The sequence below is a fragment of the Papio anubis genome, chromosome 4, assembly GCF_008728515.1.
Source record: "Papio anubis isolate 15944 chromosome 4, Panubis1.0, whole genome shotgun sequence".
Taxonomy (NCBI): Eukaryota; Metazoa; Chordata; class Mammalia; order Primates; family Cercopithecidae; genus Papio; species Papio anubis.
The window spans coordinates 113,594,969-113,613,316 of NC_044979.1; the positions used below are offsets into that span (position 1 = coordinate 113,594,969).

At 46.8% G+C, this 18,348-nt stretch overlaps 2 protein-coding genes across 4 annotated transcripts in view; one reads left to right on the top strand and one right to left on the bottom strand.

Moving 5' to 3' along the window:
• LOC101018167 (cytochrome c oxidase assembly factor 1 homolog) overlaps nt 1-18,348 on the bottom strand; it is a 148,120-nt gene that overhangs the window by 112,527 nt on the left and 17,245 nt on the right. Inside the window, exon 1 of one of the 2 annotated variants that reach the window (XM_017956749.3) lies at nt 14,452-14,473. The exons of the other annotated variant lie outside the window; for it this stretch is intronic. The gene's annotated coding sequence lies outside the window, so the exon portion shown is untranslated. Of the gene's footprint in view, nt 1-14,451; nt 14,474-18,348 lie in introns of those variants that run through there. 2 annotated transcript variants of the gene reach the window in all.
• BLVRA (biliverdin reductase A) overlaps nt 13,558-18,348 on the top strand; it is a 44,619-nt gene continuing 39,828 nt past the window's right edge. Inside the window, exon 1 of one of the 2 annotated variants that reach the window (XM_003896066.5) lies at nt 13,558-13,780. The gene's annotated coding sequence lies outside the window, so the exon portion shown is untranslated. The remainder of the gene's footprint in view (nt 13,781-18,348) is intronic. The other variant, XM_009203049.4, reaches the window with a different exon arrangement.

Consider the following 18,348-nt stretch of genomic DNA (forward strand, 5'->3'; position numbering starts at 1 on the left):
GTGAGCCACCGCACCTGGCCCAAACTGTGGTCTTTAATACCATTCCTCTCCAAGAGAAACCAGGGCTCTTTGAAGAAATTATCATCTCCAGATATGGAATTGGAAATACGAAAAATGAGCCTGAAATATCTTGTTGTATCTGAAAGCAGGAAAGCTATCAAAGACTACTGGAATCACGTGAAAAGAATGCAGACATCAACTGGACCTGGCCAAATATGAGGCAAATTTGAGAATCAAAATAAATAATGACTATTTTAAATCAAAATTCATTAAATCTATATGAAAACCTATGAGTTCATAGTGATAATTACAGAAAACACATTTCCTGATTCTTTTTGGTGGTTGTTAGAACACCAACACAGTGTTCTGAATATAGGTAAATAAGGAAAAACAAGTAAGCATTCACCTGCATTTTCTGTATATATTATGTTTCAGGGTAACCAAATAACTGATGAGGGAAAATTCTTCTGAATGGAAGAATTCCAACTAATAAACAAAAGGAGAAAAACAGATTTATTTCATTTTATTCTATTTTTTTGAAGCAGTCTCACTCTGTTGCCCAGGCTCGCGTACAGTGGCACCATCTTGGCTCACTCTAACCTCTACTGCCAGGGTTCAAGTGATTCTCCTGCTTCAGTCTCCTGACTAGCTGGGATTCCAGGTGTGTGCCACCACACCTGGCTAATTTTGTGTTTTTAGTAGAGACGGGGTTCCACCGTGTTGGCCAGGCTGGTCTCCAACTCCTGACCTCAAGTGATCAGCCCACCTTGGCCTTCCAACATGCTGGGAGTACAGGTGTGAGCCACTGTGCCAAGCCCAAGAATGACAGATTTAGAAGATCACCCGGAACAAAATAGGCAGTTGGGCATACAGGTTTGAACTTCAGAGAGCAATCTAGCCTGAAGGTACACATTCAGAAGTCATTAGAATATGATGCATGATGAAAGCCTGGGGAATTTGTGGGAATCCAGGAGGGGACTGAATGAGAACCAAGGGTGCAACTGGCCATATTGTCAACATGAAGGGCTACGCAGAGGAAGAATAACTAATGCAAGTGGCTAAGCTGAATTAGGCAGAGATGTGTGAGGAAGAAACATGGCAGGATAGGTTAGTGCTGCAGAACGCAACGGGGGAGAGCTTCATGAAAGCAGGAAGGAAGGGGGCTGTGGGGAGAAGGGGCTGCAGAAGGGGGTCACCATGGCAGATGCAATGGAGAGGCTAAGTGGAGTGACACCTGGGAAGCCCATGCTGGCAGTAGGGATCTTTAGTTACGCTGGAGGACAGAGGTAGAAGCCAGACTTCAACACACTGAGAAACACTGAGCAAAGTCTGTTGGTAAAAGAAAAAAAACAGGAAGAGTGGCCTGAGAGCTATGTAGATTCCATGAGAATTTCTAGGAGTCCAGCCAGTTTATAACCTCACAGGGTCCTGTGAGGACACAGTCAGAGAATGAGAGAGAAGGACTGAGCTTTGTGGTCCAAAAAGTTAAGAAGAGGCTGGGTGTGGGGCTCATAGCTTGTAATCCCAGCACTTTTGGAGGCCAAGGCAGGTGGATCACCTGAGGTCAGGAGTTTGAGACCAGCCCGGCCAACATAGTGAAACCTTGTCTCTACTGAACATACAAAAATTAGCCGGGGGTGGTGGTGGGCACCTGTAATCCCAGCTACTTGGGAGGCTGAGGCAGGAGAATCACTTGAACCGGGAGGCAGAGGTTGTGGTGAGCCAAGATTGCGCCACCACACTCCAGCCTGGGTGACAGAGTGAGACTCTGTCTCAAAAAAGAAAAAAAAAAAAAAGGTAAGAAGGTTCTGGCTTGATGGTATTTAAAAAAATAAAAATTATTAAAAGACAGTTGCTGAAACAACGATTCCCCAAAATACAGTGGTTTAAACAAAAGATATCGCTCTATAGAAGACCAGTTAACTCTCCCCTACCCCTCATACCTTGATAGTGTTGGGAACAGAAGCTTTTTATTATCTTTTTTTCTTTTTTGAGACACGGTCTCACTCTGTTGCCCAGGCTGGAATGCAGTGGAACAATCTCAGCTCACTGTAACCTCAACCTCCCAGGCTCAAGTGATCCTCTGGCCTCAGTCTCCCAAGTAGCTGGAACTAGAGGCATGCACCACCACACCCAGCTAATGTTTGTATTTTTTTCATAGAGACAGGGTTTCGCCATATTGCCCAGGCTGGTTTCCAACTCCTGGTCTCACATGATCGACCCATCTCAGCCTCCCAAATCGCCGGGATTACAGGCGTGAGCCACTGCACCTGGCCCCACTTTTTTTTATATTGTTGCCTTATTGTGTTCTAGATTTGGGGTCGGTCAACTGTAGCCTACAGAGAAAATTCAGCCACTCCCTGTTTTGGTAAATAAAGTTTTCCTAGAACACAGCCATGCCCATTGTTTACATGTTGTCTGTGGTTGCTTTCCCCTACAACAGCAGAGTTAGCAGCTGTGACAGAGCCTGAGTGTCCCATAAAGCTGAAAATATTAACCATCTGGCCCTTTATAGAAGACATGTGCCATTCCCTGTTCTAGGGTGTCGCCCTCTTCCACAAAGGCTAAAGAGCATGCCACCGTGTCCACTGGATCTACATTCCAGCCAAAATGGAAGGAAATGTGAGCAGTTGAGGGAACACTCTTGTCTTTTAAGGGAATGCCTTGGAAATTGGACAAGTCACGTCAGTTTGCATACTTTCAATTAGAACTTAATCTCATAACCATATTTTGCTGCAAAGGAGGCTGTGTAACATGGTCTATTCTGGGCAGCCTGTGTCCAGCCAACATTTGGGGAACCAAAAGCAGGAGAATAGATATTGGGGTTGATTCCTTGTTTTTACCGCAGTATTGTATTGAACAGCCAACTTTACTGGGTGGACAACTACTACACTACAAACACTTAAAGAAGTGGACAAAGTCAAGTTTTCCAATGCAAACAATAGGACATGGCTAAGTTTCCATATATGGCTTAGACAAAAATTAAAATTTAAGTTCGAAAAGACAAAAAAAAAAAACAAGGATAAGCATTAAATGTATAGATTCACGAAGAAGTTGATACTTTACCACATCTTGATGTCCTGAAACTAAGAGGCAACTTTGAAACTTGAAGGAGGCACTGAACTGAACTGGAGTGGTGGGTGGGAGGGATGGGCTGATAATGGCCCTAATAGCCAAGGACATCGCCAGGCAGTTGGAAGAGCAGGACTGGAGGCGGGGAGATTCCCCACATTCTGGCCTGGCAGATGAGCTGGGTTCACAGCTGAGTATTTAAAGCCAAAGGGGGCCGGGTGTAGTGGCTCACGCCTGTAATCCTAGCACTTTGGGAGGCCAAGGCAGGCAGATCACCTGAGGTCAGGAGTTTGAAACCAGCCTGGCCAACGTGGTGAAACCTCACCTCTACTAAAAATACAAAAATTACCCCGGTGTGGTGGCAGGTGCCTGTAACCCCAGCTACTCGGGAGGCTGAGGCAGGAGAATTGCTTGAACCTGGGAGGCAGAGGTTGCAGTGAGCCGAGATCATGCCACTGCACTCCAGCCTGGGCAACAGAGCAAGACTCCATCTCAAATAAAATAAAATAAAATAAAATAAAATAAAATAAAATAAAATAAAACCAAAGGGAATAGCAGAGTTGGGGGAATGCCAGGAACATCTCTCCTAACAAAGGCAGTGCTCTCACTAAAGCCAAAAGGGAAGCTGGAGTTAAGGGTTTGGGGTGGAAGACACTGCAGGGAGTCAGCTAATGCTGATTTCTTACTAGACATCACCCTCAGAGCTAGTGTATGAACAGTCAGTGTTTTTAGCTACCCAGAATCCACTTCCCTTGTTCTCAATACCATTCCAGTTTCTCTGGAGAGAACTCCCTCGCCCCACCCAGTGCACATGCTTTGTGTGGAGACCTACTCCCTCCAAATCAAATCATGCTTTCCTCTAGGACACTGATTAACCTGGAGGTAGTTATGTAGCCTAATCAGAATGAAGGTGTATTAGTCTGTTCTCCCGCACTGCTATAAAGAAATACCTGAGACTGGATAATTTATAAAGAACAGAGGTTTAATTGGCTCATGGTTCCACAGGCTGTACAGGAAGCATGATGCTGGTGTTATGGGATCTTTGGGGTGTCAATTTCCCGGCCAGAAACCTCTGTGGCCGATGGCACCTTTGCCCAAGTTCTTGTCCAAGTTCTTGTCCTACATCCAGGAAGAATGAGATATGCAGATAAGTGAAGGGTAAACAAGATGAAGACGAGCTTTATTAACTGTTAGAACAGCTCAGAGGAGACGGGCAGGGGACAGCTCCTCTCTGTAGGGAGGTCATCCCATGGAGCATTCAGTTCTCAGCAGAGAGGGGGCCCTGGAGAGGGTCACTCCTCTCTGCAGCTGGTAGTTCTGACATACCTGCAGGTCCCTGAAGCTCTCAGCAGAGAGGGTGGCTCCTCTCTGCAGCTGGTCGTCCTCTCCTTTCAACTCTCTCTGTATTCCCCACCCTCTGCCCTCCTCTGGCTGAACCCAGGGCTTTTATGGACCTCAGAGGGGAGGACGTGCATGCTGATTGGTCCATGGATGGACATGGGCGGCCAGAAGAGGCACCTAGTCCCCACTCCAGTCTGCAGGACTGGCAGCCCAGCCACCAGGCTTCAGACCCTCCCTGGCCTGAAGGAGGGGCCTTACCAGGGACCTGCCCCCTTCCACCCAGGAATCTGTCTGCCTCCCACTGCCCTGGGGCTCAGCCCCACCCCCTCTCCAAGATCAGAGCAGGTCCCAGAGAGGAGAGAGGCCAGGCAGCAGAAGCAGACACCCCCAGCCTGCAGGGAGGCTGGGGGGGCTCTTCCTAGACTTAAACTTAAGGTTTAAGTGCGGGATGCACGGTGCAGAGATGCCTGGGTCCTGCGCCTGGGAGGGAGTCCGCAGCTGTACCCCAGGAGCTCTTGCCCCACCAACTCGGAAGGGGTGGGGGTCCCGTTTGTCCCGGCTCCTGCCTGCTCCCTGGAGTGGAAGTCCCAAGTCTGCAATTGTGGTCGGGAGGCTGCATCTGCCCAGGAGGGCATGGCTCCAGCCTGCTCGGTAGAGCTGGAGGCCTGGGTCTGCAGCTGCAGTTTGAGCAGCTGCAGCGGGACCCAGGGAGCTTCCTTCGCAACTCAGAAGGGGCGAGGCTCCCACCAGCCCCATGGAGTGTGCAGCCTCTGCTGCAGCTGGCGTGATGGCAGCAGACGCTGCCACTGACATCTGCTTGGCTTCTGGGAAGGCCTCATGAAACTTATAATCATGGAGGAAGGATTAACAGACTCATCTTACATCACCAGAGCAGGAGCAAGAGCGGGGGGGTCGGGGAGGTGACACACACTTTTAAACGACCTGATCTCATTACCAGCACCAAGAGGAAAATCTGCCCCCATGATCTAATCGCCTCCTACCAGGCCCCACCTCCAACACTGGGGATTACAATTCGACATGATATTTGGGCGGGAACACAGATCCAAACCATATCAGAAGGGGACGCAAGATAACATTTTACAGGGCTCCAAGAGGGGCTTCAGCAGGCACTCTTTGCCACCGAATTTGAACTTTGGAAGACATGGGGGAAAAAAATGCCTGCTATGCTCACCTTGCCAGAGAGATTGTGTCCAAGGATTGAGCCAACAAGGAGTAGTTGACAGATGCACACAGAGAAAGCAGATTCTGGGACGTCACTTGCAGGACTTAGACTAGCTGTGTCTGGAGCCAGTGCTCCCTTAGAATTTCATTATTGTCACAAATCAATTTATTCCCTTTCTGTTTAAGCCATGGTAGATTGAGTTTTCTCCGACTTTAAGTGGAAAAACCTCTAATACTACTAGACCCTTGAAGTTCATTGTGTCACTTAATTTCACAACACTTGTGGGTCATAAGTATTATTCCCATTTTATACAAATGAGGAAATTGAAACTTAGAAAAATTTAGTACCATGCATAATATGCACAGCTCCTTGAACGAACTTTCAAACTCATGTCTAGTTCTGAAACCCCCAAAACAACACAATAGAGGCCCTCTTACTCATTTAGTCTGCACACAGATGATCAGCTAACCACAAAAGTCAAAATGAAGAATTACTTTAAAATTCTTACACGGGCCAGGCGTGGTGGCTCACACCTCTAATCCTAGCACTTTAGGAGGCCGAGGTGGGTGGATTGCCTGAGCTCAGGAGTTCGAGACCAGCCTGGGCAACACGTGAAACCCCATCTCTACTAAAATACAGAAAAAAAAAAAAAGGCCGGGTGTGGTGGCGTTCACCTGTAGTCCCAGCTACTCAGGAGGCTGAGGCAAGAGAATTGCTTGAACCTGGGAGGCAGAGGTTGCAGTGAGCCGAAGTCATGCCATTTAACTCCAGCCTGGGCAACAGAGTGAGAATCTGTCTCAAAATAAAAAAATTATACACACACCGAGCGCAGTGACTCATGCCTGTAATCCCTGCACCCTGGGAGGCTGAGGCAAGAAGACCGCTTGAGCCCAGGAGTTCAAGACCAACCTGGGCAACATAGTGAGACCCTGTCTCTATTTTTTTTATTAAAATAAAATTTTAAAAATGACACACACATACCTCACATAATTTAAACTAAAACACATAAATATATATTTGATTGTCAATCTTTTCCATAGATTCAAAGCATTTATTTGAATATGTAACTGATGATGAGAGGTTGGCGCGCGTGTGTGTGTGTGTGTGGGCGAGTGGGTGGGTGAGAGGTTCTCACTCTGTCACCCAGGCTGGAGTAGAGTGGCATGATCACAGCTCACTGCAGCCTCGACCTCCCAGGCTCAAGCTATCCTCCCATCTCAGCCTCCCAAATAGCTGGGACTACAGACATGCACCACCACACCTGGCTAATTTTTGTATTTTTTGTAGAGACAAGGTCTTGCTATGTTGCCCAAGCTGGTCTTGAACTCCTGGACTCAAGCAATCCATCTGTCTCGGCCTCCCACTAAGTCCTGGGATTACAGGCATGAGCCACGGCACCTGGCCTAGAATTTCATATCATCGTTTCTGCATGACTCACAACAGGCATCATCAAAGATTTCTAATATTTATTTAAAGGAGAACTTTAAAATATTTTCAGAGTACTTTGAGTGCAGAACCTTATATTTTTTCCTTCCAGCATTTTACAGTTGCTTTCCCGCTTCTAATCCAATAGCAGTTTTTTAAATGATCCTCTTCTATCAAGTCTTTCCAAAGCATTCAACTTAATTTTCTTAGGAACAACTTCTTTTTAAATTAATTCATGAGCTTATATATTTACCTAAATCACATAATTACAATAAAAAACATAACTGGCATTGGCATACATAGGCTGCATTAGTTTGTAGGGCCACCCAACAAAGTTCCACAAACTAGGTGGCTTAAAGCAACACAAATGTATTGTCTCAGCTCTGGAGGCCGGAAGTCTGAAATCAAGGTGTCAGCAGGGTTGCATTTCATCTGCAACCTGGAGGGGAAGGCTCTTTCGCTACTTCTCCTTGTCTTTAAGTTGTTTGCTGGCAGTCTTTGGCACTCCTTGACTTGTAGATGCATCAGTCCATTTCTCTGTCTTCATGTGGCCATTTTCTTTGTGTGGGTGTCTGTGACGGTTAATATTGTCAACTTGATTAGATTGAAAGATGCAAAGTACTGTTCCTGAGTATGTCTGTAAGCATGTTGCCAAAGGAGATTAACATTTGAGTCAGTGGACTGGAAAAGGGAGACCCTCCCTCAATCTGGGTGAGCACAATCTAATCACCCACCTGTGGAGCCAGAATGAAAGCAGGCAGAGGAACATGGAAAGACTAGACTGGCTTAGCCTCCCAGACTACATCTTTCTCCTGTGCTGGATGCTTCCTGACCTGGAACACTGGACTCCAAGTTCTTCAGCTTTGGGACTCTGACTGGTTTCCTTGCTCCTCAGCTTGCAGACAGTACATATTGTGGGAACTTGTAATCATGTAAGTCAATACTCCTTAATAAACTCCTATATATATCCTATTAGGTCTGTTCCTCTAGAGAATCCTGACTAATACAGCGTCTGTGCATCCAACTTTCCTCTTCTCATAAGGACATCAGTCATACTAGATGGGACTCCCCTAATAACCTCATTTTAACTTGATTACCTCTGTAACAACCCTATCTCCACAAACAGTCACATTCTGAGGAACTAAATGTTAGGACTTCAATGTATCTTTTTTGGGGGGATGCAATTCCACTCAGGGTAGTCCATTCACTACCCTGACTCTTGGTAAGTCTATCACCCAGGTGGTGGGAAAAAAAGTGGGTGTGCCGTCCTAGAGCTGTGGGTAATTGGCATGAGTTAGCACATTTTGCAGAAGAAAAATAAAATACTGGTCAATAAAAGGAGTCAATAAAAAAATCCCACTGCAGATTACAGAGGAAGTCAATAGGGGTGGAGAGGTACATGATGAAACAAATAGTTGAATCATTTTTATGGTAAACATTTTAAATAGCATTTTAGATCACTGCTTCCTTTTTCAAAAACAAGGAAGATTTTCCTGGTTTCCTGGGGACTCTCCTCTGAGGAAGGAAGAGTTCCTTCAATTTTTTTTTTTTTTTTGAAACAGTTTCACTCTTTTTGCCCAGGCTGGAGTGTAATGGTGTGATCTCGGTTCACTGCAACCTCCGCCTCCCGGGTTCAAGCAATTCTGCTGCCTCAGCCTTCTGAGTAGCTGGGATTACAGGCATGCGCCATCATGCCTGGCTAATTTTGTATTTTTAGTAGAGATGAGGTTTCTCCATGTTGGTCAGGCTGGTCTCAAACTCCCAACCTCAGGTAATCCGCCCACCTCAGCCTCCCAAAGTGCTGGGATTATAGGTGTGAGCCACCGCACCAGGCCATTCCTTCAAATCTTAAAGGGGATCCAGATGCATCTCTGTCGAGGGTATATGGGTTTTGTTTTGTTTTTTCCTGCTATAATGAAAAATATGGGAATCCTTCCCTCGCTGTGTGTTCCTCACATTCAAAATTTTAGAAGATACATATATTTTTCTGTTTTCAAACCTCTCTCACCTGTATTTATAAATAAGTTCACATTTACATTTATTCTCCTTTTTTTTTTTTTTCCTAGATAATTATTTCTACCTGTACTTGCAGAACCTTACTCAGTGGCCCCCTCCCCTGGTGGCATCTCAGAGGACTTCATAAATAAGCTAATATATGCTGGATACTGCAGTCTCCTGCTTCTGCCTGAGATGCTTTCAAAACTACAACATCTTGGTTGAGTGTGGTGGCTCACACCTGTAATCTCAGCACTTTGGGAGGCCAAGGCAGAGGACCTCTTGAGTGCATGAGTTCGAGATAACGCGGGCAGTATAGCAAGCCCTTGTCTCTACAAAAAAATTAAAAATCAGCTGGGCGTGGTGGCATGCGCCTATAATCCCAGCTACTCAGGAGGTTCCACCGGGAGGCAGAGACTACAGTGAGCTGAGATGAGCCACTGCACTCCAGCCTGGGTGACAGGGTGAGACCCCATCTCAGAAAAAAAAAAAAAAAAAGTTGAAGACAGCTGGCTTGCCCCTTGCACCATGTAAGATGCAGTGAGAAAGTACCATCTTTGAAGCAGACTGAGCCCTCACCAGACACTGAATCTCCTGGCACCTTGATCTTAGATTTCCCAACCGCTAGAACTAAGAGCCATAAATTTCTGCTGTTTATAAACTACCCAGTCCAAGGTATTTTGTTATAGTAGCTCGAATAGACTACGACAATACATGATGTTGTTTTTTGGACTGTAGTGTTCATCAACTCTTTGGAGATGACCATGCCAGACCTCTCTCCAGTGATTATCCCTGGGTGCATGTACCTTGACTTCCTCCTCACCTCTACATATCTGGCAATCACCCTCAGCTTCCTGCCCTTCCAGGTAGCCTTACTGGACGGGATCCACGGGCACTGTCTCCTGCATGGCTATATCTGATCCATGGGAAACACAAAAACATCCTGGGACGTCTCTGCATGAGTGGGCTGACAGCCGACCACTGCCTGCCTTTTTCAGGTGGGCAGTAAGTGACCAGAGAGTCTCCATGTGCACCAACATACCTGACAAGCTCCCCAAATGGCTGGAAGCCTGTAGGCATGAAGTGAAGGAAATGGGCTGCCCGAAGCTTCCCTCAGTGGGGAGGAGGTAAACTCACAGCACAGCAAAAGCTCTGTCAGAGATTTCTCTTCTTCGTTTTTTCGTTTTTCTTTTCCTTTTTTTTTTTTTTTTTTGAGATGAAGTCTCGCTCTGTTGCCCAGACTGGAGTGCAGGGGCACGATCTCGGCTCACTGCAAGCTCTGCCTTCCGGGTTCAAGCCATTCTCCTGCCTCAGCCTCCTGAATAGCTGGGACTACAGGTGCCTGCCACCACACCCGGCTAATTTTTTGTATTTTTAGTAGAGATGGGGTTTCTCCGTGTTAGCCAGGATGGTCTCAATCTCCTGAACTGGTGATCCTCCCGCCTCAGCCTACCAAAGTGGTGGGATTACAGGCGTGAGTCACCATGCCCGGCCTTTTTTTTGTTTTTGATACCGAGTCTCACTCTTGTTGCCCAGGCTGCAGTGCAATAGCACGATCTTGGCTCACTGCAACCTCTGCCTCCCAGGTTCAAACGATTCTACTGCCTCAACCTCCTGAGTAGCTGGGATTACAGGCACGTGCCACCATGCCTGGCTAAATTTTTTTTTTTTTTTTTGTAGTTTTAGTAGAGATGGGGTTTCACCATATTGGCCAGGCTGGTCCTGAACTCCTGACCTCAGGTGATCTGCCCCCCTCGGCCTCCCAAAGTGCTGGGATTTCAGGTGTGAGCCACGGCGCCTGCCCCTTTTTTTCTTTTTTAGAGATAGAGTCTGGTTCTGTCGCCCAGGCTGGAGTGACATGGGGAGATCTCAGCTCACTGCAACCTCTGCCTCTCAGGTTCAAGCGATTCTCCTGCATCAGCCTCCTGAGTAGCTAGAACAACACAGGTACGCCCCACTATGCCCGGCTAATTTTTGTATTTCTAGTGGAGAGGGAGTTTCACCATGTTGCCCAGACTGATCTCAAACTCCTGACCTCAAGTGATCTGCCTGCCTCGGCCTCCCAAAGTGCTGGGATTACAGGCATGAGCCACCGCACCTGGCCTCTGTCAGAGATTTCTTCACCAAACCCCCCTTCCACTCTCCAATTCCTTCTTTTTATTTATTTATTTGATTTCTTTACTTTTATTATTTATATATTTATTTATTTATTTTTATATGGAGTCTCACTCTGTCGCCCAGCCTATAGTGCAGCAGTGATAGCGCTGATAGCACTACTTTTTGTGTTTTTAGTAGAGACAGGGTTTTGCCATGTTGCCCAGGCTGGCCTCAAGCAATCTGCCTGCCTAGGCCTCCTAAAGTGTTGTGATTACAGGTGGCTCCCCGCCGATTCCTTCTTATATCCTTAGAGATCTGTTCCTAGAATTTCACATCAGTGTATCTTGTCCTAATCAAAATCTGTATTTTCATATCTTGTTACACATAGGGGAAAAACAGCCAAGAGAATGACACAGAAATGGAGCTGGAGCCTTAATACTCCTCCTAACTGTTAATCTGTTTGGATGGGGTTTCTGTCACTTGTGGCCTACAGCAGTCTTACTGTCCCCCCAACCTCCCACAGAGTTCTTCAGGTTGAAGAGGGTCACCACTTTGTAGAATGGGAAGCTCTTATTCAAAAAAGTAGAAACTGAATACAAAACTAGACTTTAGAAGGATAAGGTAAATAAATCAATGCATTCATAACACATCGTTACCAGAAAGTGAGGGGGTTAGAGGCCTCATCCTTAAATTCTGCTCTCAAGGACATGGAGGGCCCCTCTCACAGGTTTTCCCAAAGCTCCTCTGGGTGTACTGGTCTGACTCAGCAAGTGAACATCTGTGGTTTTGCCTAGCCAGCATCCCTTCTCCTAGCAGTAGCACTCAGCATGTCCTTTTGGGGAATCACTCTTTCCTCTTGTGGTTTATTTAAAGTGACAGCACAATCAGACCCCAGAGTTTGGCTTATGTCCTAGGCCTTGCCAGTGAAAATATGGTACCTCATTAGTGGCAGTTATTTTTCCGAGAAAGGACATATAATGGCCCAAGGGGCAGCAGCAGGTGGGTGGAAGAGACAGATAACGAACAATAAGCTAAATAAACAAATTCAGTCAGGAGCTAAATAACTGTCACTCAGGAGCAGGACAGGTAGCAATTTTGAATGGAGTGATTAGGGTAGTTCTCAATGAGGCAGCATTTGAGCGAAGATCAGGAAGAGTGAGAAGTAGTTGAGCATTCCAAACAGACACCAGCCCGTGCAAAGACCCTGCAGCAGAGCCCTGTCTGCTTTGCACAAGAAATAGCACAGAGGCCAGAATGACTGGAGCAGAGTGAGCCAGTGGGGAGGCAGTAATATGAGGTTGCAGGAGTAACAGAGGAGCAGATCAGGCAGGGCTTTTGCTTTTACCCAGAGTTTGGGAAACCACTGGGAAGGTTTTCGGCAGAGGAGGAATTTGATCTGGCTTTCTTTTTTTAAGGTCACTCTGGGTGCTGTATGAGGACAGGCTGCAGGAAGAGGACCACTGTCATGACCAGGTAGGAGATGATGGAGGCAGAGGTAAGAAGTGGTCAGGCTCTGGGTATGCTAGGGAGATCCAACCAACAGAATTTTTGGGCCCTGGAGGTGGGATGTGAGAGAAAGGTGAGTGCCAGATAACAGCAAGGTTTCTGGCCTTGACAGCTGGAAGATGGAGTTGCCATTGAGATGGTGATGCTATGGAGAAGAGATCAGGGGCACAGATTTGGATGTGGTGAGATTGAAATGTATTTTAGAGATCCAAGAGGAGATATTAAGTAGGCACCTGCATAGAGGAAAATGGAGTTCAGGAGACAGGTCCCTCCTGGAGATAAAAATTCAAAGCCAAGCCTTCTCTCTCCGCACTCAACAAAACCTCACTTAAACAGGCTTGTCAGGTCATGGAATAAAGTAATAGAACTCTTGGTTGGGGAAAATGCCGGTCAACCTTACCCGTCAGAACGCTGCCTTTAAGATCAAAGAGATCTCTTTCCTTCAGCCTAATCCACCCCGCTCCCTGGTTTCCCCTCAGCCCCACTAGGCTAGAAGCTCCCTGGCTTCTCCCACATCAGGATCCCCAACAAGCCCATTCCCAGGTGGATAAGAGCCCAGGCAGTTTCCTAGACCACGTTCACTTCCTAGCTACCCAAGAACAGGACATCGCAGACACCGGCCTCCTGGAATATTCCCCTCCGCTTCTCACATTTACAGGAAGGACTCAAGTAAGCCTCCGCGCCAGTTCAGTCGGCCCGGGGCCACCAATACCAAAGGGATTCAGTGGGTTCTACGTGGTGAGTGGGGGGCGGATAAGAGAGATGCGACACCCCCTCGACCCCCCAACGCCGGGGCCAGGCACACCGTGAGGGGCCCAGCCACTTCCATACGCCCTCCGGCCGACGAGCACCTACCACCCACCCCTCGCCACCAAGCTGGGTGCAGAGAAGAGGTCAGACGCACGGACGGTTCTTACGGGCCCAGGCGCCAGGCCCAGGGCACAGAGGCCGGGATCTCACGCGCGACCGCACGAGGCCGGGACCCTCCCTCCCCTTCCCGTCCACTCCCTTCCCCTCCGCCTCCAGTCCTCTCCCGGTCTCCGCCATCCCGCGTCTGGGCCCCCGCCCCCCAGCGGGGCAGCCAATCGGAGCTGGGATCCCGCCCCGGTCCGCAAAGCCAGTGGCGCCCGGAGGCTGCACGGAGAGCGGTGCCCGCGTCAGGTGAGGCGCGCGCGGGGAACGGGGGTCGCGCGCAGGGGAGCGGGGGTCGCGCGCGGCTTCCATAGAGCGCTCGGACCTGAACTTGAAGCCCCAGGCCCGCAAGAGGCCCGGGCCCGCGGCCGCCAGAGCCGGGACGCACCCTGGGCGCCGCCTGCCCCGCCCCGCCCCGCCCGGGCCCGGAGTGAGGACGCGGTCGGAGGCCCAGCAGCGCAGGTCCCGGCAAGGGGCTTTCTCAACTACACAAAAGACAGTCTAAAAAATTAAGTCTCCATTTCGGTTAAGACTGCCCGTAGTTTCGGTTTTTATGTAGACCCAAGAGGGCAGGCTCGGCGTCCGCGTGCCGCGTAGTCCGGCGGCTCCAGGAGCGCGAGCGGCTGGGCCCGGGCGTAGCCACCGCAGGGCCGCGAGCTCGGCCGGGGCCCGCCTGGGATGCCCTGAGGTCTGCTCCGCGGGGGCGAACCCTGAGGCGCCGCGCGAGGCACTTGGCCTCTCCTAGCCCCGCTTTCGTCTTTGGAAACTGGAAACTATCACTTATTTCATAGACGGTGTGAGGGTTACATGACAGTGTTCTGTAAAGTGCACTCTACATATGAAGTGCTCAGAAATATGGCTAGTAATGAGGGTATTTATAAACTACTTAAATTATAAAAAGTTTGCGACATCGGACTTACAGTTTTGGATACTAATTTTTTCCACTTAACGTTCATTATATGATAGGAGTTTACCATCCTATTATACCGCTGTGCGATCTGATCTTGGGCACGTTAACCAACCTCTTGGTGCCTCGATTTTCTTCACCTGTAAACGTGGAGATAATCATAATGCTTACTTGGTAGGATAGCCGTGAAGAATAAGTGACTTATCGAACGTAAATAGCTTACAATAGGGTTTTCAGCATGGGAAGGATTCGGTGAATGTTAGTTGTCATCATCACCACCTACAAAGCAAGCAATACTGTGTTGAAAGTTTTTCCATCATTAATGTAATTTCTGTGGTACGATTTCCAAGAAGATATTAAAATTATGGAAATAAAGGTATTGGTATATTGCTAATTATTTCCCAAAAGATTGTATTGATAAATATGTTCATCCTTCCCTTAACGGTATGCATTCCAGAAAAACAAACTTAAGTCAAATGTTAGACAAAGTATCAGAAGGGAGATTCTGTAGCCAGGGAGCTAAAAATTACAAAAGGGTCTCTAATTATACTTGGCCTTTTTAAGGAATAATTCTCAGTGTGTTTTTCCGCATTTCATATGTAATCTTTACTGGTTTTTTTGGTTGTTGTTTGTTTTGTTTTGTTTTGTTTTGTTTGAGACGGAGTCTCGCCCTGTCCCCAGGCTGGAGTACAGTGGCACGATCTTGGCTCACTGCAACCTCCTCCTGCTGGGTTCAAGCTATTCTCCTGACCTGAGGTGGTCTACCCACCTTGGCCTCCCAAAGTGCTGGGATTATAACAGGCGTGGCATGAACCACTGCGCCCGGCCGATCTTTACTTTTTTATTCTTTGTACCCCCTGCCTATCCAGTTAGCATCTGATTAAAGTCAAAGATTTGCCACTTTGGGCCACATCTGTTAATTTTCATCTTTGTTCTAATTGCATTTAGTTTTTGATCTACACTACTTATTACTCCCAGTCATTTTTTATAGAACTGAAAATCTGGTAAAATACTCAAAATTGCATAGATTTCTATGTAGAGGCGACGCTCCACCAGAACCGTGGGCTGACAGGGAATCCCACCGTGCAGGAGCTGCGTGCGTTTTCATTTCTGATTCTTTTTGGCGTATCCAGGACTCTGATGACATGATCATATATATATCAGTAGTAACAGGTTGGGCCATTTGTTTTTTGTCATAAATCATGTATTTAAGATTTTAGAAATAAGTTGATAGCCATATATTTTGGAATTTGAAAAAGACATTTCATGACTCAGCTTCAAATTTTTTTTTTTTTTTTTTTTTTTTTTTTTGAGAGGGAGTCTTGCTCTGTCGCCCAGGCTGGAGTGCAGTGGCGGATCTCAGCTCCCTGCAAGCTCCGCCTCCCGGGTTTTGTTCTCCTCTGCCTCCAGCCTCCGAGTAGCTGGGTTCTGAAGCCATGCACCTGGCTGACTAGTTTTTTTTTGTATTTTTTAGTAGAGATGGGGTTTCTGAGTGTTGGCCAAGGATGGTCTCGATCTCCTGACCTCGTGATCAACCGTCTCGGCCTCCCAAAGTGCTGGGATTACAGGCTTGAGCCACCGCGCCCGGCCGAAACTTTTCATTAATGGACAGTGTATATACCTTTTTGTTTATTAAAAAAAAAAAAAAAACACTGAATGTAGTGCCTTTGTGACAGGGGAGCTTAGTTCCTGACAGTGTTCTCTTGAGTCTTTTTGTTTGTTTGTTTTTTGAGACGGAGTCTCACTGTGTTGCCCAGGCTGGAGTGCAGTGGCACCATCTTGGCTCACTGCAACCTCCGCCTCTTGGGTTCAAGTGATTCTCCTTCCTCAGCTTCCTGTAGCTGGGATTACAGGAACACACCACCACGACCAGCTAATTTTAAAATTTTTAGGAGAGACAGGGTTTTGCCTTGTTGGCTAGGTTGGTCTCGAACTCCTGCCCTCAAGTAATCCACCCACCTAGGCCTCCCCAACGTGCTGGGATTTACAGGCATGAGCCACTTCACCCGGCCTCTCTTCAGTCTTTGAACTGTGAGCAACTAGCTACATTATTACATGAGCTGCTAGATCTGCCTTACAGTCAGAAACCAAGGTTGAACTCTCAGAAACAGTGATATATATATACACACTGATATTTCAAAAGTACAGTGCCCCAAATTGATCCACAAAGGAATGAAGGTCATTTGCAACAAAATCACGTAGAATAGTAACAAATAAATAGAAGATAAATACAGCCAGGAATTGAGATGAGAGAAAGTATAAGTACAAGAAACTATTGCAGGGAAAAAAAGAATAAAGTGTTTCAGTGCTATCCAATAGAATTTTCTATGATTATGAAAATGTGCTATATTTAGTTAGTTTACATTCCAATAGCCACTCTGTCTAGTGGCTCCCTTATAGGTCAGTGCAAGCCTATATTTTTGTAGTTGAGTCCCAAATTTGTTTCTAGAAAGGTAAACTTGGTCAGTTACATGGTTCTTGTCATTTGAAAGTAAAACATACATAGCAACTTCATTCATTCATTCATTCATTCATTCATTGATCCCCCAAATGTTAATGGCCTTGAAGGAAGCAGAACCTTTCCTGATTCTCAGCTATAGGGAAAATTTTCTGTGGGCTTCATTATCAGAGCACCTTGATATGTTATTGCCCTGTGAAAGTCTGTTCAGTTAAGGAATTGGGGCTAGGAGGGATGCAGTCAGTGAAAGTGGCATAATTTGTAATGTTTTTTAGAGTTTTGAATAATTATGCTAACTAACCTTTATAGAAAAGTTTAGATAAATAAGCAAAAAGAAAGTAGTCACTAAAAGTTTCACCACTCAGAGACGTAATTACTGTTAATATTTTGATGTCTATATTTCCAGACTTGTGTCCCATGTAGCTATTATATTTTTCTCGATAGATTCCAAAGTATCCAACTCCCTCCAGGGCAAGAGTTGCTTTTACCTTTACCCTTAGACCTATGAGGCTGGCAGCTGGCCCCACCTGAGAGGGTCGCCCTCTCCCTTATCCTTCCCCATACTTCTGGAACGAGGAGGAAGGTCACAGTTGTAGTTCATTCTGCATGATGAGTAATCCAGGCTTTTTCAACTCTGGCATTGTTGACATTTTGGGCTGGATAACTCTTTGTTGTGTGTGTGTAGTGGGGGTAGGAAGGTGTCCTGTGCATCACAGGATGTTTTGAAGCATCCGTGGCCTTTCCCTACTAGATGCCAATGGCACATACCCTTTTCCCCCGAGTACAACAATCAGAAATGTCAGTGAGAACTACTGGGTTAATGAAAATCAGTAATTTATTGCTGACAAAGCTCTAGAGTTTCAGATTCCAATTTGCATGTGGGAGAGAGACTGAAATCAAAAGGGAAACATAATGTAAGCCAAGGAAGCTGTTTAGTCCTGGCTGTGCTATTAATTTACTGTGAGGTTTTGCATCTCTCCCACGTGCAAATTGGAATGTGAAACTCTAGAGCTTTGTCAGCAATAATTTAGTGATTTCCATTAACCCAGTAGTTGTTTTTTGGGTTTTTTTGGTTTTTTTGTTTTGTTTTGTTTTCTTTTTTTGAGATGGAGTCTTGCTCTGTCACCCAGGCTGGAGTGCAGTGGGACGATCTCAGCTCATTGCAACCTCTGCCTCCTGGGTTCAAGCAATTCTCCTGCCTCAGCCTCCTGAGTATCTGGGACTACTGGTGCGTGCCACCATGTCCAGGTAATTTTTGTATTTTTAGTAGAGATGGGGTTTCACCACGTTGTCCAGGATGGTCTGGATCTCTTAACCTTATGATCCGTACCGTGCCCGCCGCAGCCTCCCAAAGTGCTGGGATTACAGGCATAAGACACCGCACCCAGCCCTTAACCCAGTAGTTCTTACTGACATTTCTGATTGACGTGCTGGGGGGAAAAGTGTATATGC